Genomic DNA, 24,216 nt, shown 5'->3' on the forward strand with positions numbered 1-24,216 from the left:
AGGGATCCCCATAAGAGGTATCGCAGATCAAACTGCGACTCTGAAGAACTATGTACATCCAGCGAAGGGGATGTATTGTAATTGTCAGTGTTTGTGTGTTTGTCAAAGATCTGCGCAACCGTTGCAGCTAGAAAAATAAAACAAAAAACACATTACTCGGGCGGCAAAGGGGATGAAAATGAAATGATGACCTTGACCTTGAAAAAAACTGGGTCAAGGACAAATTTAAATTTTTGTACACTCAGGAACTGGATAAGATAGAAAGACGAGGGAGAAGGCCAGTATGCATAATAGGACCATAGATCAAAGTGTTATGAAATATGAAAGTAGGTCAGAACACTAGCTTTGATCTTTGATCTATGCAAGTAAGTCAGGGTAGAGTTTTTAATTCAGGGGTGTCGCGGGATGTTGCAGTCTGTGACTGCCTTGGTTTTAGATGCATCTTGCATTTGATTTTATGTATTCCTACTGTATGTGTCGGTTTCCATGGTTACAGAGTCATGAGAGTAAAAGTTATCCTGCCCCATTTTTTTCCTGTGTTGACAGGTTTTCAGCATTATGCGCAATGATAGAAGTAGTACTCAGGGTTTTTTTTAAAAAGAATATGAGTCAAAGTCAAACAAAAACTCCGTTTACAAATTCTGTGTATATTCAAAGGTGTACCTGAGTGTACCTAATTAAAGGGTGTGAGCATTAAAATACACGAAGTTTGCAGTTTCCCTGCAATGTATATTAATTATGTTTTAGTTTCAAACTGCAAAGTAGAAATAACTGAAGCTGTCGAATCAAGCTTTATAAAATATCATAAAATTGAGCTACTTAAAAATATACCAAGTACAGAACGAGAGCAAATGTATGTGGTTATACTGTCTTGGTCAAGTTTGGGTGATTTTGAAACGTCTCGTCTCGTAATGCTTCTCGTTCTGAGGGAATACACATGACCAACATGATGATGTTCCTGCACCGGGCAGCAGATGGCAGTATACCATCTGGAAACCACAGTGGCTTGAATCCCGGCTGACAAATGCACACCGTTCTCTTAACCCTTTATAATGAACAGTGCATGCTCCTTCTTCCTCTAGCGCCTAATCGAGAATTTTTTGTCCACAGTGTTGGTCCATTTTCATAAACCAGGAGAAACATTAGGTGAGATTAATCAACTGTTTGATTAGATCCTGCACAAGAGCCTAAATAATAAAAAAAGGGACATGCTTAAAGGCAATTTCCCTAACTTTGCATTAATTAAACTTGGTGCAGTAAGGATATGCATAGTTATTGCAGCAGAACAGAATAGTATGTGACTGGCCAAGTAAATGTTTCATAATAGAAATTATCAGTCATTTAGTTGGAGCTATGTGTAAGATTGAACTTAAAAACCATTTTGTGACTTTAAAACAAAATACATTTAAATGTTGGCTTTGTAATTAAATACTAGCTTGGATCTAAATTGACTATAAATTTAAATCAGGACTAAAAAAATAGCGATTTAAGGAACTTAAAAAAACTATGCATCATTGTGTAGTCACGTAAATTAAAGTTAGTGTTTAAGATTTATGGTTATCACTCCATAGCAACTGCAGCTTCAATGATGCTCATACTGTGTAATTATAGTTATTGATGTTCTAACCATAGGCTGCTTATTTATCTCATTCATTGACGAGTCAGTCCAGTCACACAGTGCTTTACTCCTCCTCAATTAGTAAGTCCAGTTCGGCTAATTTAGTTTGTTGGAGACACTATAAGGACGCTTCATGTAATTTTATGCCAATGGACAGTCAATGTTGAGACCCTATAAATTGTGTTAAGTGGATTAATAGTGTGCTGAGCTTGTGTGAGCAAAGTGGTGCTGCAATAGTGGCTCTCTATGCAGTTGGATAATTAAATAGATTGTTCTGGAAAGACTGGCTCATTCAGTTGGCATTGTTTACATGTTTGTTTTAGGACAGGGTGTTAAGAAATTAAGGTATGAAAAATATTCCTTCATTTTAATTTGGTGCAACTACACTATTTCAAAAAAAATTAATGAAGATCAACAACATCTTATGTCAGCTTTTCTTACCAGCTTTGCATATTTTTTGAAGTTCACCTTTTTATTGTATTTGCTAACAACATAATGCCCAATTAAATGTTTTACATAAAACTTCACTGCATAATTTGAATGATCTGGAAACTCACACACCAGTTTGTCCTAGAGATATGTACTAAGATCAATGACATCACATTACATGTGAATCTTCGTTGTATATGTGTAAAAGAAAAATTAATATGACTGCTGGGGTTTTTTTTTTTTCTTTCAAGCTAAAGATTTATAGACAGACTGAAAGAAAATCAGAGGCTGCTGCAGAATTTCTGACGGTGATGAGTCCTGGCAGCTGAGACTCCTCCATGAAAGTTAACATAGGACTTCATTATAATGACCAAACTCACTGAGGGTTTTCTTTCCATTTCTCTGTCTTTCCATTAACCCCACCCCTGACACACACACACACACACACACACACACACACACACACACACACACACACACACACACACACACACACACACACACACACACACACACACACACACACACACACACAATCAGCAGTTCACACCTCAGGCTCTGACGCTTCTCTTGTTTCCTGTTCGCTGCCAAATCTCTCCCTTTTCCCATTTCAGAACTTTACACTAGAACAGAAATTTACAACAATCTTATGTTCAGCAGTAAATCACGCTCACATGAATACTTGAAATTCCACAAATGGTTTTCATCCTCATCTCAGCTTTACAGAACATTATGACGAAAAAGTGAAACTCTAGAACATATCCATTCAAATAGACACTGCTGTGGAAGTAAACCTCGCTCCTAGGCAAATAACATTTACACAGCCCAAAGCTCTACACGTTCAGACCAGTTTGTCAAACAGATTTCATGACCGTTCATATGCAAATAAAATATTTGTCCTCTGTGCAGAAGTGGTATTTAGCCAACATAGGTACTTCTGTTAGTTTTAAATCTTCAGTTGTTCAAACGTTTGTGATTGCAACTTATCAGGTGACGGATTAGTCCTTGATGATAACCATCATGGAAATGTGCCTCCATCTCCTTGGACCTCATAAGCCTATGCTAAGAGATTCAGTTGATCACAATGGAAAGCCAGATATGCGAGATTTGGAAATACCTTTAATCGCATACTCACACTCTTACTGGTTTCAATCTGTTTCAGTATTTGTCTGCTCTTTGGTGACACTGCTATGTCAGAAGCCATTATGTCTGACTCCAGACGGGCCTGACTTTGAAGTGCCACTGTTGTAGTTAAATGATGGCTGTGCAGTAGGAATGTGAGGAGTCACCCTAATGGAGACTAGACTGAAAGCAGATTGTCCATGAAACTGCTTGATCTTGACCTGGATGTCTGCTGTCATGGTGCTTGTTTGTGTCATAACAAACCCAACACATACACATCACTGAATTTATTCACATTTGTTTGTTAAGTGTCAAATGAATGAACTCATGTCAACATTTCTGAGTAGTAGGTAGAAAAATCCGATCAACTGCTTTGGCTGAAAATCCTCTGCGTGCTGTTTATTTATTGCTTGTAATACTATTCCACACAAATTTAATCCCTGTCATCTGCTGATTTCTAGCTGCCTGGTTTGGAATTCCTCTCAATATAAGAAAACGGTATAGCCCCTGAGTGCTACTGCAGTTTTATTACCTGAGGTGGTCTGTCTGAATATAGCATACCACATGTCTCATTCAAAGGGAATGGCAGGTATGTGTCACTAGTCATAAATTGTAATTTGCCTTCAGCTGTAATCAGTTGCCAAGGAAACCTCAAATGAGATTATGACCTGCTGTTGTGTATAAGCAAATAAACTGTCAGCATTGTCAACATCCAATATAGAAACATTAAGGATTTATGTCAGCAAACAATTTATTTTCTCATCATAGTAAATTAAGGTGTGATGTGTCTCAAGAGACTGAAGCTTTTAGAAATGAAATGCAATGCATATATATATATATATATATATATATATATATATATATATATAATTTTTTTTTTTTAAGGGTTGAAAAATTACTTAAGGAATTATACGCATTTTTGATTGAGGGAACAGCTCTCGCTGTGGGTTGAGTGATGTAATGATGGAGCGCCGTGTGACCATATCGTCAAGGAAAGGCATTAGAAGGGTAGAAAACAAAGAAAGAGGGAGTGGGTGCAGAGCGCCTGGAAGGAGGGAGGAGATAGAGAACTGGGGGGGCGGTGGTATTTAGTATGCACGGCCAAGCTGCCCCATCTGCTTAGCGCAGCAGTCCTTGTCGTATAACTGTCTACAGGCCGTGGGCCACATAAAGAATGTCTCGGATTTGATGTAATTCCACAAAATTAATGACAGCTTTACTCGGTATGGGCCGTGAGGGAATGATTAGTGTTTGATCGTCCATCTGATCAGTTCCCTTGTCTGGCTGCAGGAGAGATGCTCCACTATATGCCGGCATGCTGATTATTGCAAGCACACTAATGGATATACCTATCCCAAAATCATTCCGGGGTGCCTACACTCTTATTTTAGGGTTGAATTCTGGTTCCTGTTTCCCTCAACACAGACAAGCAATATCTTGTTAAACTCTGTGCTGTGATACTGCACATCAAAATGATGTGCAGGTCCCACTGGTGGTGTGATTGTGTACAGGGGCTGTTTTTATTCTGGCCTGTGCAGTATTTCAAAGAAAAGTGGGGCAACCAGCATCCAATTTAGAGAACTCCGAGGTCACACTATGACCTTTTACAAGATATGCTTTACTGCACTTGTGATTGGAATTAGGTATTAGTTTTTAAAAGAGATTGGGAATGGATTAGGAATATGGGAGAAAAAATTGATCCACTAGATGGATTGCGGGAGTTAGACAAGTGGAATTCCTTTCCCACCTTTTAATTCAGCCCCACATCAGCGGCCCAACCCCCCCAACCCCGTTCTTTTCCTTTGGACTGCTGCATTTACAAGCAAAGAGGGCATTCTGTTTTACAAGTGCGCCTGGTGCGTCTCGGTGTGCTAGCGACATTAAAATTGAACTTGTCTTATCTGTGCAAAGCGTGCAGCTTTACATCAGAGGCTGTCATGCTATTGTCACGAGGCTCCTGTGCACTTTTTTATGTAATGTGGTGCAGTCAAAAACCCAGCGGACAATTAAGCGAGTCGATACACAAACAAGTGATTGAAAACAGGGATGTTAGTTTGCGGAATGTTTGCTGGACTTGGGGGGGTGGGTTGGATTCATTGCCAAACAGTTTAGTTTTGTTAACAAGGCCAACTTCCAAAACATGACATGCATATCTCAGCCAAATCAAATGTCAGCATCTCCTATAACCAAACCGATCTGGGGTAAAATTGTTGTTTTTCCTCAAATTTCTACATTTTCTGTTTGAAGTTGCATATGGCAAAGTTAATTTCCCATCTGACCATTAGTACTCTGGTCCAGCACCAAGCGCAGGAAGCTTAATTCAGTAAAGGCTTGGGGAGGGTTTGTTTCTGCCAACACAGATTGTTGGACAGATTGGCAATCTTTCACTCTGTTTTGATGCAGTGTTTTTCCCTAAAATGTCGGCCAGTATAACAAATTACTTGCAAGAACCTCATTAAAGCAAACAAAAATCCTCTTGTATCTGTTTTTATGTTTGGTCGGCTCCAGTTCAATTGTAATTCTGTTCATTACCCTCTCAGTTTTACTCATTCCTCAGTATTTTTCCATTTTAGTTTTTTTTTTTACTCTCTCCCATAATGCTGTCTTTCTAAATTTCTTGAACGTGTTCCGTCCCGCCTGGGTCACCCCTTTCCAATCGGCGTCCTCTGATCTCCTTTCATTCTGCTTTCTTTCTTGGCCCACTCCTACTCCCCCACTGCTTTCTCTTTCTCTTCCTCATTTTATATTTTTGGCTGAGCTGAAGACCTTTCTTAGCACAGTGACCTTTCTGGTTTTAAATTAAGCCCCACTGCGGCATGTCTCTCTTCATAGACCGCCAGTTACGAGCCTTCAGAGAACCGCAAAAAATAACGATTCTGATGAAATGGACCCTTTAAAAAGCTCTTCCAAATTCCTTTTACATTTTTTCTTCTCCCTCTTCCCCCCTTTCTGGTCACATTAATATTCACACTAATGAGGAACATCCTACAGAGGCGATCATGGAAAATCTGAGATGAGATGCTTATACTCACCACATGTACACATGCCTACCCATATGCGCGCGCGCACACACACACACACACACACACACACACACACACACACACACACACACACACACACACACACACACACACACACACACACACACACTGTTGCTCATTGCTAATGGGTTCTAATCAAATGCCATGTATGTTTGAAGTGATTTATTGAAATTGGGTCGCCTGTGCTTCCAGTGGCACGGCCTGATCAGATGGAGATCATTTTTCAATTGGTAACCCAGTTTGTGGCTTTTTAGAAGTGACCATGTTTTATATTATGTGATTGATAGGCTTCTATTAAAGTGGGCTCAGATGAAGAGGGGTTTGCTACTGCGCTGAGGTCACGTTATTATTCGATAGTTCTGCATTTGTTTCAGCACTTCACATATGTCCAGAATTTCTCAGTTTAATGTCAACGGGGCTGTTTAAGAGAACAAGGTAATGAAAAACCTCGGTGCACCATAATCATAGAGAGTCTCCCAGTTGCTGAGTAAGGCTGTAATGGCCTCTATCACAGTCATCATTCCCTGGTCTCCAGTATAATAATACCGTCTTGTATTTAGAAAATGGAAATGAGACATCTGACTTGATCAACAAAAGTGTCATGCAGAAGTGCTTCAAACTCGATATGTGTCTGCTTTCCAGATCAAAAATGTAAACATTAAATTAAATACAGCCTTGCTAAACTCAAGGAATAAACAGAGTTTTGTTTTGGGTGTCAGATAAAGGCCTCCGATTTATTCTTTACTGTGACTTTATATCAGGAACGCCAAAAAAAAAAGCATTGACGTTGCACAACAGTCATATTGTAGAACAAGCTGTTTTAACCAAACTAACCCAGACAGCTAATGCAACAACTTTTTTGCTTCTGTGGAGGGTGGGGGCCAACCAACAGGGGTAGAAGTTGAACAGAGGAACTTATTTTGTTGGGAGAGGATAAATTAATCCAAAACTTTGTATCTGCACATGAATATCATGCTGCTTGTGTTTCCTGTGTGCTTTTCATATCATAATACAGTATATGTTGCACAGTGTTATTTATATACAGGTACCGGCAGGTGATTGGTTTACAGGGTCACATGAGAATACAATAAGAAAGAAAAATAACGATCAACAGATTCAAGAGAGAAATAAGGAAAAAGTATCAGAAACACTTTTAAAAAAGCCTTAAATCAGATGTAAACAATCCTATATTGGGATTAGACAGAAAGTTTAAAATGCTTTACAGGCCTTATGTATTAATGGATGGAGAGTATAATACTGTATATTGAGGCAGTTAAGTCAGTGTTTACCTATGGGTAGTTTTAATTAATGTAGTCCTTAGATGTGGTCCGGTAGTTTAAACGTTTGAATAATATGTGAAATAATAAGGCAAAAAAATTAAAAAAGGGATAAATACATAAAGAGTACAGGGTTTTAATTCTCTTCTGCATGCTGGTAGGGACCAATCTGTTTTTAGTGCACAGTGGTTGCATTTAAAAAAAAAAAAATCTCCAGTAAGCACAAGGCACAATGGAACTTGGAATGTAGATGATTTTTTTTCTGGAAGAAGTTGGGTACATACTGGGTTTATTGCCTGGACAACAGCAGCATTTAAGTGCATTAGAGCTGCACTTTTTTCCAGTTGCATATAAATTCCTTTTGACACCATCGAACAGAAAAACTGCACCTAGGAAAAATAAGTGTGGTTAAAATTAGAGCAACCTGAGAATTAATGTGGAATTATGCAGACGTGGACTGTGCTGCTTTCCACTACTGAACAGATTGGTCTCCACTAAATGTGAACATGCAGGAGCCTTGAATATTAATTCCTCCTTTCATATATGGATTGGATCTAACCACATGCAGAGATAAGGTGCTCCTGGTAGCCTTGGTAACCCTCATAAATTATGGGCCAGCCCAGTTAAAGCATGTTTGGTATTAACGCCTTCCAGGGTGTGTCCTCCTGGGTGTATATGAATCACTGATCTCATCAGATGGAGTCTCTCTCTCTCTCCCTCCCTCTCTCTCCTCCCTGCTCTCCACACACACACTCGTTCCTTCTCATTGCTCCCCTCCCCCATCCTCTGCCACACTCCAGCCCCCCAGGGCGTCTGTCTGGGATCTGCCAGGCTCATCAGCACAGGAGAGGAGAGGGCTAACTGGGAGCCTGTACTGGCTGTAAATCTGAGCAGGGTGGGAGGGGAACCTGCAGTGGCCACACTTCCACTGCAGCCCAGTAAGTCCAGCAGTCCCCATGGGCTGAAACTATCTTACTTGCATCAACATGTGCAGACGCGCATGCACACAAATACTCGACAGGGCAATGTGCTCAGGTGTTCACCACCAAAGCGACTTGTCTTCACCTGAGAATGATGATTTGTTTTCCTGCTGCATGTGTTCTGTTTTTGACAGATTCATAAAAACAGACATTTACTTGGCACCAGTGGAAAAACTCAGATTCATGTGTGTCATATGGTGAGGGTGTTTTATCATTGATTTTTATTTATTTAAATTTTTTTTATCATCATCATCATCATTATTATTATTCATCCATTCATTCATTCATTTTCCTGACTGCTACATCCACTTGCGCGGGTCACAGGGAGCTGGAGCCTATCCCGGCTGGCAAAGGGCATGAGGCGGGGAAATTCCAGTACACATTTTATTATTATTATTATTATTATTATTATTATTATTATTATTATTATTATTATTATTATTATTATTATTATTATTATTATTGTGGTTTTATTTGTAATAAAAAACAACTAATAAATGACAATTGATTGCATTTTACCTTGGATGGATCATTCCATGAATTAATAAACCAACAATATTCACAGATATGTCTTTTTGTGTTTAAGTGCAAATGTGTTCTTCTAACAACCAGACCAAAATCAGGATGCAAAGAAGCGAGAAGCATCATTTACTCCATGATGCTCTACAGAGGTGAATTCATTCTCTGTAAGGCCCTGGAAGCTCAGCACTCATCTGGACTGCAATGCAGTGAGATGGACCAATTCTCTCTCTCATACATACATGTAGCTGGGTGTGATCCCATTCCATACACAGACACATACCCTCCCTCTCCTTATCTGAGAAATAAGCATTTTTACAGAGTTTGAGCTGTAAAAGGAGAGGAGCAGATAGCCCATAAATCTAGCCATAAAAATGTTAAGTTGTCAGAGGTGCCATCAGCTATCAATCGTGTGCGGCAAGCTGATGAAGGGGAAATAGGTGATAAAAAACAGCATTTTAGGGAAATTATGTCCAGTCTTCCATTTGCGAAGTGCTGCAGTCGCATCACGCCGGAATCTTAATCACTGGCTGGTGTGGTCAGGGACGGTTCCTCGGTGAGGAGGAGCACACCCTGGTGGGAGGGCTGGATATTGAGGAGGAATACAGAACTGTAGAGGAAGAGGGGGTGGAAGCAGCATTGTAGAAAATTATACAACTAGCATAAATCACTACTATACTACCGTTTTTCTCTCTCCCTCATTTTCTCACTTCCCCCATTTCCCTGACACGCTCTTAGTTTCTCTCCTTCATGGTCGTGCATCTCCCTCTCCTCATTTGCACTCCCACTGCTCCTCACACTTACGGTCCCCCCTGGCTTTCTGCCCTTTATTCTTATTTCGTTTCCTGGTCATGTGCTTTATTTGAAACAGTGCTGGTCACCAGCTCCACCTCACTCTCCATCCGTCTCAACTTCATTTCCTCTGTGGTTTGTTTACATGCTTTCTTTATTGATCTGCTTTTTGTTGCCTACCAGGGATTCATCCCCTGCCCATGTGACTGTATTAGTGAACCTTCAGATTGACTTTTTTTCTCTGAGATGGTTCAGATATAGTTTGTTCTTTAAATAAAAGAAAATTCCCTCTGGACCAGTGGATCTTGTACTTTGCCAGACATCAATGGGACAGGATTTCTTGATGGTTATTTCATGTGGACATTTTCTCTCCAAATAGAAAAAAAGACTGATGACTTAATCGCAAATACAGTTTAATTCAAGAATATTATTTAAAACATCTGTGGATATTATGAATATTAACTCAAGTATAATACAATATTAAGTAGTGTGGACACAGAAAATAGATACATCGGCATTATTCGAGGGCACCCTTGTCTATTGAATTGATGAACGACTTCATTGTCTGATCTGCGACTCTTCCTTTAATCTAAGGTCATTTGCTAATTAATTTGAACGGCCTTACAGGCTGTGATTCTGCACCAGTGATCTCGGTTGAGTGATGTCATCCTGCACTGAGCAGACTTTAAGAACTGCAAAATGGATGATGCATGTTCATCTGCATTGGCCCTTCTAGTAGTCGTTAACCTGCATCCATTTAGGGAAGGTTAAGTGTTAATGATCACCAAATTGCCTTTAAAGATTGAAAACTGACAAAGGTATGTTTTCACCTACAGAAGGCAATGAAGACAGTGCAGACTATTGATTAGTTTTACACAGCAAACAGTTCTGGTTAATAAAGTTATAATGTTCACATAAGTCTACCATCATGACCACTTCCTTTACTCAAGTTGCTGGTGACCAGTAAGTCTTTCCCCGTGGTCCTGGTTCATGTATGGATATTAAAGATGATCTGTGGCAGTGATCAGTCAGCTCCTCCTTGTGTCAGGGACTCTGCTGCCACCCTTAGGCAGACCGAGGTACTGTAATGCAGCATCCTGTCCTGCAGCTTGATTTTGTGAGCTACTCTGCAGTTCAGTCACACAGCATGTGTTTGTGACAGAGGGTAGTTTAACAACACATCTAACATTACTGAATTACAACTAGCGTACCAGTGAAAAGGCAAGCTTTATGTAAAATAACCTGACACAAAGAAATACCTTCCAACATACTTTTCAGCTGCGTTTCAGCTTTCCACTCTGTGACAAGAGGTAATATTTAGAAAGAAAGAGGAACATTTGTAATTTTCTTTATACCCATACATACTGCTGCACTGAATGTTGTACCTCCAGTGATCAAGTCGGATCCCTCCTGTCCATTTCTTTATACTTAGTACTGGTTGCTTGTCATTTTGCTTTAATACTGATGTTATTCAAGAAGACATTTTCCCTGGTACACAATTTAAACACAAATGATCCTTTTTCAGACTAGCCAGTTCTATAGCTACATGTATTTTTGACCATTAATTGAGAATGTGAACGAAAAGGAAACATTCTGATCTTATCTCAATATTTTATTGCTCAATGCCAAAAGACGTGCAGAAGTTCTAAGACTCTAAGAGTTTTAAATGGCGCATTTCCTTCCCTGAACCTCGTATCAGGTTTCATATTAGCTGCCAACACTACAGGCGGTAAAAACAGTGGATGAATAATGCAAAGATTTGAAAGATATCACACCGGTTTCCTGGGGTATCCGTTGTAGGGAGTGGTTCTTATTTCCAATGAAATATTAGTGCAGTGACAGCTGCGTCTGCCAGGGGGCAGTCAAGCACACAAATCAAGGCAGCAGAGCGCCTCACACAATCCTGTCTGCAGAGCTCCATGTCTCCGTTTGAGGTGATACTGCTGTTTCTTTTTCCTCTGACAGAAAAATAAAATAAAAATTTGCAAATTAAGCAACTTTTTTTTTAATGTTTTACGAATAAATCTTGAGATTAGTACTACTAAATATATATGAATCATTTAAAGTCAAGGATTTAAGTTCTGCTGTAATTATAAGCACCCACTGGTTTATATCCTCTATTAATGCTCTCTTCATTTGCATTAAATCATGTTAGTCGTTTCCCATTTGAAGGTCAGAGGAGGAAAAATGAGGGATGGAGCGAAGATAGTGTTATCTTCAGTATGATGTCCAGGAAAAAAAAGCACTGTTAAGACTATAACATTTTAATGTTAAAGTGTTCAAAAAGTTTAAACAACGTACATAAAAAGAACATTTATTCAGTCTCCAAAGTAAGCTTACCAGTTACAGTTCAATGAATTCAAATGTGGAGTTGTAATTTTGGACCCATAAAACTGTTGCAAGAATTTCATTCATTTCACTACTTCTCATTTCACTACTCGGCCCATTTATGAGCAGTAAGAAATGGATACATTAATATTACTGCACATTTGAAAAATAGTGCTGCAGTAAACCTCTTTCTATACATTCACCAAATTGTTTTTTCTACATTACTTATTGTATTCTAAAAGAGAAAATCAAGACATAATCCAGAACACTAATGATAACTGTTCAGAAGCAGCTTCATTTATTGATTATTAATATTCATATTGCAAGAGTGACATATTGTTATTCTCTTTTATTTGCTGAATGGATATGATACATTTAAATATTGCTGTTTGCTTTCATTGACAAGCAATTTGTTTCCCCAGTACTTCGGCTGTCGTTGTAATTGAAGATTTGCTGCTGTTGCTCAGTGGGTGTTAGAAGAAAACTATGTTGATTGCAGAAATATGGTTGTATAGCATGCCGGTGTGGGTCTCTGGTACTATAAAGGTGATTACATCCTAAGTTTAAACTTGTTTTTAAGCCCAATGTCACTTCTGTTTCCTCAGCCCGCCGTAGAAGAAAAGTCATAAACCTTTTTTTTTTTTTTTTCAAGCGACCGTGTTAAAAAGAACACCTGTAACTCGACACACAGACCTCTCTGCTCAAATACCAGGAGCAGCTTTATGACTCATGGGAATGGGGACACACAACTAAATAGATAGTTTTGTGCACTAGCCCATTCTCCAGTCAAGCATTCTCGTCGTTTCAAACAAAACCGTGCATTTGGACAACATCTGAATGGAGGCCATTTTGGTTTGGCTGTATGTTTGCACAGTCCTGGGATTGTGCAGTCTCTGGTGGGGGATGGGTGGGCTGCTGCCACCACCCCTTAAGACTCCTGTTAATGTTTTAGTCATTCTGGAGCCGCTGGGCTGGGAGACAGATTCAGTCAAAAAGCATTTGAGCACCCTCAGGTCCTCAGAGTGATTTACTGCGCATTTGGACATCTGCAAAGAGCTGCTACACCTTGAAATTCTCTCTCTCTCTCTTTCTCTCCGTGACTCTTTCTTCTCTTTCTCTCTGTCCATCCTGGGAATGTTCTGCAATACTTGAGTCACCTTGAAGGTATCCAAGCTATAGAGTCACTTCCTGTCACCTTCTCCCTCTGTGATCCACCCCTTCTTCTCTTCCTCCCCTACATCTTACCTCATCGTTCTATCACCTTCAAACCTTCTACTCGGGCCTCCACCACACCCCTCTCATTTTGGCCATCAGATTTAATGTTTGTTGCTCCTGCTCTTGCTCACCAGCTGGACACATCAATCTATATGACAGGTGCTTGTCAGTCTGCTCCTCACTGGGCAGCCCAAAAAGGAAAGGAAAAGTCTTAGACAGCCCCACTAAAAGAAAATATGTCAGCATCATAGGGAGACATCATAGGTTGTCTATCGTCACTAACAAGACAAGTGAAGGTAACTGGAAAGCAGTTATGAGTATGTTACATTACCTAGACAAGATGTATTTATTGCCCTGTTGCCGATGGCGTCCACCCTGACTCAAGTGAAGGAGAGAGCCCTCAGTGGTCATCAATAACATGTCTGTGTGGTGTGGGTGGTGCAGGCTGTGTGGCATGTGTTTTAGAGGTGATGGCCAGAGGCCCTCTGTCTCTACAGCTCTGAAAATATGGTGTCATTAGCATCTGCGTCTCCATAACTGGGACTGCTGGTGAAGAGGCCCAAACATATCTGGTATGCAGTGTTTAGAAGGCACGCAGACAGGATAATTGCTGGGCAGAATACGTCCGCAGCTCCAGACTTTCAAGTGCTCATTGCCTTTGAGCGTTTTACACCCCAAGTGGCTGAATAGCCCATGGGAGACAAGGTCTGCATTGATTTATTGCTCACTCTTAAGTCTTTTGTTTCTCAAGACCAAGGATGACTCAATCAGCCACCAGGGAAGAAGTCTCAAAAATGAGTTTGTAATTCCCCTTTATTTCTGATTGGTTATTTCTTAGATAGAAATCAGAATGCCGTAGAAGTAAACGGAGCTAAGCATTTCTCCCTTGCTGGTGTAATCCCTGAATGTTTGGCTGTCAGTACCAGCGCTTGCATAAGAGAACAAAATGTTCTAATTGAAGGAGGGTGATAGTTTGAATGTTCTCAGAGTAAAAATGAAAGTCTTAATACACAATATATAAGGTTTGTAAGCAAATTGGCTTTTGTATTCAAAATTTAGTGATACATGACTGTAATGATGAAGAGTTCTCGATTGTGGTTTGTTTGTTTGTTTTTTGCTTATTTTTTTCATTGTGCAGACTAAACACTGCTAAGTAAAAGTACACCATAAGATTAAGTGTTGTGCCTCCCTCTGTCTCTCCTCTCCGCCCTTACTTTCTTGTTAAAACACATAAAAAAGCGCTCCTAATTAGCTGCATATGGTGCTCAACTGGCATACCCATTTATTTGTGTGTTTGCCAGGATATATTTACAGTCAAATGTTATGTCTTGCTATAAACGTATTTATTGTTATATTACATACTTGTGGGTATGAAGGGTGATTGACACCAAAATGAGGAAAAGAGTAAAGTCATACAGGGGAGGCTCTTAAGACTGCTTTTATACTCACCCAGCAAACAGGGAACATAAAGTAAACTACATCTTTGTTACCATTATTGCCTTGTCTATGTCAAAACTCAACATTTAGCATTTATTTCCTTGATGGGATGAAAGACAGAAGCTGGACACAATAAAAAAGAAAGACGTTTTGTCATTTATTGTTGATTTTCTTCCCCCCAAATGTGATAGAATGATGTTAAATCAACATTATTGAAAATCCACCATTTTGTCCCGACATTCCCAAATGCATAGTGATCAATATATCTTGAGAATGCCAACATATAAACAATGGATAATGTCTTTTGAAAATATTATATACATGATGATGTAATGAACTACATATGCAGCAGATCTGTTGTATAGTCCTAGTATGAAATTAAACAGTATAGCTGGCGATGCATCATACTCAGCAGTACAAGGGTTAAATTTACATAAGAGCATTTTTAAATTATGAGCAAGATAAGGTGGTTGGTTTTAGTTTGATGTTATTATCACATTATTATTATTATCACATCACATATCACATTAGATAGAATTTAACTGCCTCTGCTCTACTTTTCAGGAAAGCTTTGTTTGTGTAGCATTGCTAACTCATAGCAATAACTATGAACATAACTGTGGCTACCATTCAAAACTAACAGAGCCATCACTCTTATGAGTGTGCCGCATTCTGAAATGAGTCTATGCAACATTGTCTTCTATGAGCAAGACATGTACACTTTGTACTATGAGTATCATGACAACATCTTGACCACATACACTCCAACATGAAGAAGTGTGCTAATCCACAAAGGGACATGAAAATAAAAGGATCTCCACTGTGCCAGACTTTGCTACTCACATATCGACTTTTGTTGTTAACTTGCTGATTAAATGTTAGTTTTATTACACTACTGCCATTAAAAATCCACTATTGGTCGACCTTTAGTTCAATCAAATTATCTATGCAGAATAAAATGTATCTTTGTTGGCTCTGCCAGCCTATGTCAAAATGGGAGATGTTAAGCTCGTTTAAAGATGCAGATTAAGTCAGAGCTGGAATATCTCTCCATTTGCACAACCCCTGCTTAGCCCTTTAAGTGTTGCTTAAAGTATGCTAAACCTCAGCCAGCAGCCATGACTTGCCAGCACTATAAATTCCCAGATGTCAGAACAGAAGCAATGCTTGGCATGAGGTAAAATGATTAAGATAAGCAGAATCTCATACACACAAAACACGCCAACAGCTTTTGAGAAATATTTGCTGGAGGGTATCACATCAATCAAATTAATCAAACCTGATAAGGCAAGGAATATATTTTCAAACTGTAGTTTTAAAGCCACTGTGAATATGTACAATTCACAGGGGGGTCGAACGTACTATAGTATGCCGTTGGTAGCTTACGGCACATAAAAGTAGAGTAACATCTCAGCATATGTAACTGGAAACACTTGAAGCTCCATGCAGTGATGGAACAAATAGTTCCATCCAAAAGTACGAAGCAAGGACAGGATCATTGCATTCTAATTGAAATGAAAAAGTTAAGCCATGATATAGAGAGGTATATTTTCTTCATTTAGTCAGAAGATGAATAGAAAAAATTTGTATATACAGTGTATGTACGTATACTGTACATAAATATATATATTCAAAGATTGAAACCCACCCCACAAAGGAGAGTTTGGCGGTCTAATTATAAATAATACTACTTTTTCCCATTTGCATGGATTTTATGACAATGGCATATGCATACATTTTTGTAATTAGGTTCCAGACATGGGTGTGTGCTCATACAGACATGGAAAACCCCGTGAAGTCAAGGGAAAATTGCATAGATGAAGGAAATTAAAGACCTTGTCCAATGATCATTAGTGGTTAACCTTCCATATGTACAGCAGTGGTTGTGGAAAGTGATGCACCACAGACAGTGACTTTTGATTCTCAGTCTTTGCAGTGGAAGACTATAAGAATTTGTGCCAAATTCAGTCATAAATAAACAGATCGCCACCCACAGAAAATTAAAACAAGCCATTCGAGTACATCTGATTCCTGAATTTATAACCTTTATAGAAGTCTTTTATACAAAAACTGACAGTAAGTGACTGTTAAACAAGATTAAAACAACAGTTTACTGATTGTAAAAGGTCTAGTAAAGAAGGCCTTTATTTTTGAGTTACGATGTGATGAAAAACCTGTGAAAAGCTATGGCTCGTGAAATTTCTATAAATACACATAATTTAGCCAAACACTACAGTCTAAACTTTGCATAATAGTTTTTTTGCACTTAATATGACATGGGAACACACACCAAAACATATATGTTACTTTATGTTTATTCTTTGTTTTTTCCTGCCATGACATTTTTCTACATACAAGTCTATTTATTAATATTTGATCATTTTCATAATGTATAGAACTTGAGGAGAAGTCATCCAGTAGTAACTGCACTGTTTAAGAGATACTGTAGTTGGAAGGGTTGTGTTTTAGTTGCATGCTGGCCATCATGTAATTGCAGAGCCAGATATAATAGTGTACAGAGGATAAATAAAGTATAGTCTACATAGTGCCAGAAGGGATGTATTTATATTAGATTAAGAATCTCAACTTTTGATTTCACTTCAGAAATTAACCTCTTAAGATTAACTATCCTCTTCAATACAGACAGTATTTTTAATGGAGTTTCTGTATTTGCTTTATGCTTTGTTATTAAAATGCTTTCATTTTGTTTATCTTGCACCAGACAATAAAGCACTTTTCAATTTGGGCAAGATAGTTTCAGCATTTTGGCTTTTTAACTGCATTTCAAGTAAATTATTACTGCTTTGGAAATTTTTAGAATTGCCCACCCACTGCACAACTTCATAGGAGAGAGAGTTGACAACTTCTAAATTTCAGTGATGAAATGGCAAAGCCACCCAGCCAGTATGTTTAGCACATTGGACTTAAAAATGGAATTTCTACTAATCCATCCAAACTATTTCTGTCATTTTTATCTCTGCACGTCTGTTTATCTGCAGTGAGAATCAATCAAACAATTTTTATTGCAACTTGGTTGAGTGCTCTTAGGGCTATTTATAGCCATTTTGCTCTTGTGTGTATTTTTGTGCCTGACTTTGTTGGGAAGAATGTGATTGGTTTCTATATAATTTAGTATGGCTCTGATGGATAAATGCATTTGAAAGAATGCTGTTATCTGGCCTGCATGGTGATCGTTGTTGTTGTTTTTCTCTATGCATTTGAGAGCATCTCCTAAAAAATACTGACTTTAAAGATACAACACAGCTCACAACTGGCTCCCTGCAATACACTACACCCTTTAAAGATTAAATCAGCACAATAAGGATAAAAGGCATCAAAATCAATAGTGTTGGCTTTTGTCTACTTGACATTTCCATACTTTATGACATTTTAGTCAAAAAAAGAAAATAAATGACTCAGATAATATGTCGTCATCTCTGCTACACTCCAGAAATGTACAAGCAAATAACTTGATTACCATAAAGTTTATGAAGAGATAAATTAAATCAGACATAGTTTCTATAAATTGACTAAATCAGGAACATAACCCAATTCTCACTGAGGACCTTTGCAAAGTCACTGCCATATTTGCAGTAACACGATGGTGGATATATTCAATACGGATGTGACATGTCAACAACATTCAACAACATTTAAATGTCATCATTGCCAGTTACGAGCTACAAGATTTTCAACATTTGTGTCGTGGCGTTACATCACCAAATGCCAATGTTGAGAACAAGCAATAAATATTACAAATCAAACATTTTAGTAAAATCAGAAATGTTTATTTTAACTGTAATTATTTCTTCATTTTTACCTTAGTATCTGTAGAAATTATTGTTTGAAAGCATTCCACTTTGAAAACATGCATGTTTATAACAGTTATAGTAATAGTACCATTGGATATCAAAAGGAAGTCTGTGTCGAACAACAAAAGGCAAAATTCAGTTTTGATCACAGGCCAGTGCAACCAGCAGATATTGCTGAACAAGAATTCCATAAACTAAAGTGCATTGAGCCATCTTTTTGAATATTACTTGTTGCCGATAAGCCACACAGAGATATGGCGAGATATCCAGTTGTGATAGCTCTGACGCCTCTTTGGTGCCAAAGCTTCTTTGACATTTCTGACAAGCCAGCTATTACCCAAGCTCCTACCTCACTTCTTATTTCAGTGTCGTAGTTTTTCAGGTCTACGTCTACATCTGACATGGGTGAAGAGTCTCTGGGGCTTCAAAGGTCCTCAAGAGTCTTGCCGCATTTCTGTCTCCCAGTTGGTTGACTTCTACCCAATTACTTTATTGGATACTGTTTTGGACAATGAATTGGAGCCCCATCTGACTCCAGTTTTGAACCATTTTATGGACTCGGAGTCAGCAGTCTCAAAGACTCATGCTCCTTACATCCAGTACTATGGTTTCTGTTCTCCAATCAAGGGTGGACGTGCCGACAATGGTCTTTGTATTCCATTTGGTGTGACTACTCTTGTTGTTGTCCAGTGGTGGTAGATCCACAAACTACTCCTGTTCATGATCTTCAGTTTTGGGCAGACTCATCAACAACTCTAGTTCCTGTTGTCCAGAAGTGGGTGGACACTGTGACTACTCCTGTTTATGCTGTCTAACTAGGGTCAGACCTTCCAACTACTCCAGTGCCTGTTCTCCAATTGGGGGGTGAACCGACCAAATCATTTAGTTTCTGATCTCCAGTCAAGAATAAATCTGCCAACCACTCCAGGCCCTGTCTTCCAGATGGAGGAAGTCCTGCCAATCCCTGATTCAGTCCTCCAACTTTGCTGTCAGCCCCATGGAACTGTCCAGTTTTCTCCCGAATCCTTTGCAGGATTTATCTTCAGTGTCAGCCTTCCAGCCTGTCCCCTGAGAGATCCTGTTCTTTCTACAGCTCCCCTGACAGATTGCACTTTCATTACAGGCCTCTTGCCTAGCCAATGGGTTTCATTCATTTTCATTGTAGGTGTGTGTATTTGCATTGTTTACCTTCTTGCCCGAAGGTGTTGTCTGCATTTGATCCTGTTCCTTCAGTAAGATAGTACATGGTCTGTAATTATTTAGTGCCTTTCTATTCTAATCCTTCACCTGCTCTTCAGAAGTGGCAATCATTATTGAACTAATGGAACAGCACCAAGGTTCTGGCTTTGAGTCTTTTCTGTGCTGAATTTGCATGTCCTCCCTGCATCTGCCTGGGTTCTCTCTGAGTTCTTCGGCTTCCACCAACCATTCAATTTAACGAGGTGGTCACTCTAAATTGTCCGTAGATGTGAGTGTGTTTATCTTTCGTGTGGCCACATGATATGCCGGTGATGCATCCGAGGCGTACCTCACTTCCTTCCTTTAGTCAGCTGGGATAGGCTCCAGCTACACCCGTGACCTGCAATGCGGAAAAGCCGCTGAAGGTAGGATAACTACAGTTGGGGTGGCAGTGTCTCAGTAAACTAAGTCTTGGACTCGGGATCAGAAGTCACCGGTTCGAGACCAGGGTATACCAAAACATTTGAAGTGTTATCTGGTAGTGGGAGGTATCAGTTCACACCCTGAGCACTGCCACGGTGCTCTTGAGCAAGGCAATCCCTCACACACAAGCTTCACACTCAGGGTGCACCAAGAAGGCGCTGCCTACATTTGTATATCCTGCACGCCTACAGGCCCCTGATCTCTGTTGGTGATGCATGGACTGTGTGTGTGTGTGTGTGTGTGTGTGTGTGTGTGTGTGTGTGTGTGTGTGTGTGTGTGTGTGTGTGTGTGTGTGTGTGTGTGTGTGTGTGTGTGTGTGTGTGTGTGTGTGTGTGCTTCAAAGACCAAGTAAATGAATGTCAGAAAAGTGCACTCTCTAATGCTATATGTTGCTTTATGCTATATATTGTAACAAATGTTATCTCTGATTTGAGTCGTTCAAAACAACTAAAATATTTACGTGGATTTCTGCTTCAGACTGTCTCTGAGTAAATTGTTCTCATGTGGGGCACTGATGGCGATGTTGGATTGCCTGAGCACTTTCAACCAGACCTAATTATCTCATCAAGTATCCAGGGGATTGCTGTGAAATTTTAAACAGGCATTCTACGTCCCTAGAGAGTGCCTTCTGTCCATGGTGATCTCAGTGGCCAGTTTTTCAAATATTCAAGTTCGATATACAGTATATTATATAATTGCTATAAAGTTCCCTTTTTCTCAGGCAATGTTCAAAATAATCTCAGTTACTATTCTTACCTGAAAATATTTGCTTGTTGGATTATGGTGATCAAAATATGACAAGATAATATTTTCCAAATCATATAGTTGTTACTACGATTTCCACCTAGCAGGAATACCACTGGTAAGATGAGAGCTAAAACACAAACTGTTACTAATAACAACTATGTCATTTTATACTGTAAATAAGACATAAACTGTTTTTAAATTGTCAATGGGTTAGAATGTTCTAAATGTAGTACATGTTCTATAATAAGTCTTTAACCAGTCTATTTTGAAAAGAACTAATTGTCCCTTATCTAAAGAAGTAGTTGCACAGCAGATACAGAATGCCTTAGGTAAACCACTTTAACTATTTGTTCATTTTATGTTCAGGAGGCCCTGCTGTTGTTTGCAGAGGCCTACTGTTAATATTCTGGAACCCTTAATGTAACTAGGCCAACATTACTGTACTGTTTTTAAGTCCAGCTATGTATTTCCTGTTATGACTTGTCGAAATATCTGTTGTGCAATCCATCCAGTGGTTTGTACATACATACATACATACATACATACATACATACATACATACATACATACATACATACATACATACATACATACATACATACATACATACATACATACATACATACATACATACAGTACATACATACATACATACATACATACATACATACATACATACAGTACATACATACTGTGTGTGTGTGTGTGTGTGTGTGGGTGGGTGAATGTGTGTGTGTGTGTGTGTGTGTGGGTATACGTATGTGTGTATATATATAGTGTGTTAATGTTATACGTAGTTGAAAAAACATAACAAACATACTGCACAATATATCATATACAAGACTGTAACACAGTCCTCAAGGAGTCCTCAAGAAACAAACACCTGATTTGCAAAAATCAGCAGATACAAACAACCACGAACCGTCATACAGTAGTTCTTCTTTCTGCTCCAACCCCCACCAAGCAGCACCGCTCTCTATGCGCATGCATCTCCCACACTCAGCTCTCCCAAGTTGTTCTTGTACTTTTCTCTGTGAGCATCTCAATGCATCAGGCTTTGTATCTTGGATAGTTTACCGTTTGTCATGGTTGATAAGGCAAAGGCTAGTGGTGTGGGTAAAAAGCACAAGGCAAGTGATGATAGTGGTAGTGGTCAAGAAACACTCTTAGGGGTTTCAATTTTCAGTAATATACTCTGTGTTACCGGGCGGAGCAGACCCTTTATGAAGGTAGCCATGTGACCGAGGCAAACATCTTGTGTCATAGACGGATATGGTGGATAGACAAACATTGTTCAGAATCAGATAATAGATAAAACAGAAAAAATGTAAGTTATGTTTCCTTTCTGTGCGACCTGACAACCAATTGAACCAAAGACCAGTAGTGGTCCAAGGCCAGGGACCACTGGTCTAAAGGTAAGTTACATTACAGTACTATTAATTTTAAATTAATTTTTGTGTTGTTTTTATGTACTGTAATTGTTTCTGTTGTAGTACTTTCGTATTTAGAGTAGTAATGGCATTTAAATCATGTCAAATGGTGATTATAGAATAAAATTTAAACAATAACGACTTACAAACAATTCAGTTTACAAACAAACCCTTGGAATCAATTGTGCTTGCAGCTTTAAGACTACCTGTAAGTAATTTAACACAATACTAATTAATTTAATAAAAAGAAAATATTTACAAGTATTTTGTCTCAGAGTAATCACGTTACTAATGTGTTATCTGATGATGCTGTTGTTTTGTTTTAAATAGTGTGGTATACTGATGCCTACAAAGCAAATGTTTTTTTCCACAGAATACAAAACAGCAAATGCAATTGTGGCTGAATTTTAATTATATGAATGGGGTTGAAAGTTTATTTTACTAGAACACATTGATCGGGTGAAGAGTCAAGAACAATCTTCAGTCTTGAAACGGATATGGTAAAACATTAATTGGTAACCGAAGGTAGTCTTCCTTATATAACAAGCTCTTAAAAATCTCAGACCAAGCTACATCGCCAACGTCTTTGCTCAGCATCTGCTGCTGGTTTATTAGACATTCCAAGAAACAACCAAAAGAAAATCAAGGATTCAGCTTTCGTCAATTAAGACCCATAGCTATGAAACACACTTCTATAGATTTCAGAGAATGCTAGCATGCTGATTATTTTAAAAAAGAAATCTAGAAAAATATTTCTTTAATTTAGCATTATTTTGTTCTTACTTTACAGAGACAATGCTCATTCACACCTTGAGCTTCTGTACTGCTGCACGACTTTTGTGTTACATTTTAATGTTTTGTCTTAATTGATTTTGCCTATGATATGTGCTATTTCTGATTTGAATTTTAATTCAATTTAAACTTGTTGTCCTTTCAATTGTTTTTTAAATTGCTGTTTATATACACCTTTATCATATTTTTTACATCATTGTTTTCTTTGATTCTTTTTTTTTTACCTTTGATGTTTTCATGCAAATCACCTAATGTGTGAGGTTTTGTTATTTTTTTTTTAGGAGATGGCCACTCAAATAAGTACTATTAATACTATTACTATTGTTGTTGTCTGTTTAGATCGCCCTCCTGCTGAGCGAGAAAAAAAAGAAAAGAAGAGAAAGAACAGCAGGATCAGCACCCCGGAGAGCGGCGTGGCACTTTGCTTTGTCTTCATACGCTACAATTGTGCTTAAATAATGCATAAAGTTGTTTGTTTTGGTTTGGTTTTTTTGGGGGGAGTCCAATTTTGGTGGTTGATTAGCATGAACATCTTTGCTGGATGGATGGTGTGGATTGGCTCTTCTATACCAGCCCAGGTATTAGATCATTTCTACCTTAAGCTAGGTTAATTAGAATGTTCGATTAGTCCTGGCCACAATGCACCTGCATTGTCCAGCTTGAAATCTCTGTTTCAAGCAGTCACATTTTCTTCCAGAGAACTGGCTATTTCCCACCACTATCTTATATAATATCCTCCCTCAGGGAGGATCTTTTGAAAAGAAAATAACCGTAAGTTCAAATACATTTAAACTGTCTATTTGCATAAATCACAAAGTTTTACACTTTCAGTTCATTCAAAAACAAACTTCCCTTGTACATACACACTTCCAAGTTCTTCTTTTCATTTGCTGAATACACCAAAACTTTTGTTTTCTCAGACTACGGCTCATAAAAATTAATATTAATGCTCGCCTTCAGAAGTTTAATACACAGACTTTAAGTACTAGGATATTTTTTGTACCGAACTGTT

Source organism: Antennarius striatus, chromosome 2 (assembly GCF_040054535.1).
Source record: "Antennarius striatus isolate MH-2024 chromosome 2, ASM4005453v1, whole genome shotgun sequence".
NCBI lineage: Eukaryota > Metazoa > Chordata > Actinopteri > Lophiiformes > Antennariidae > Antennarius > Antennarius striatus.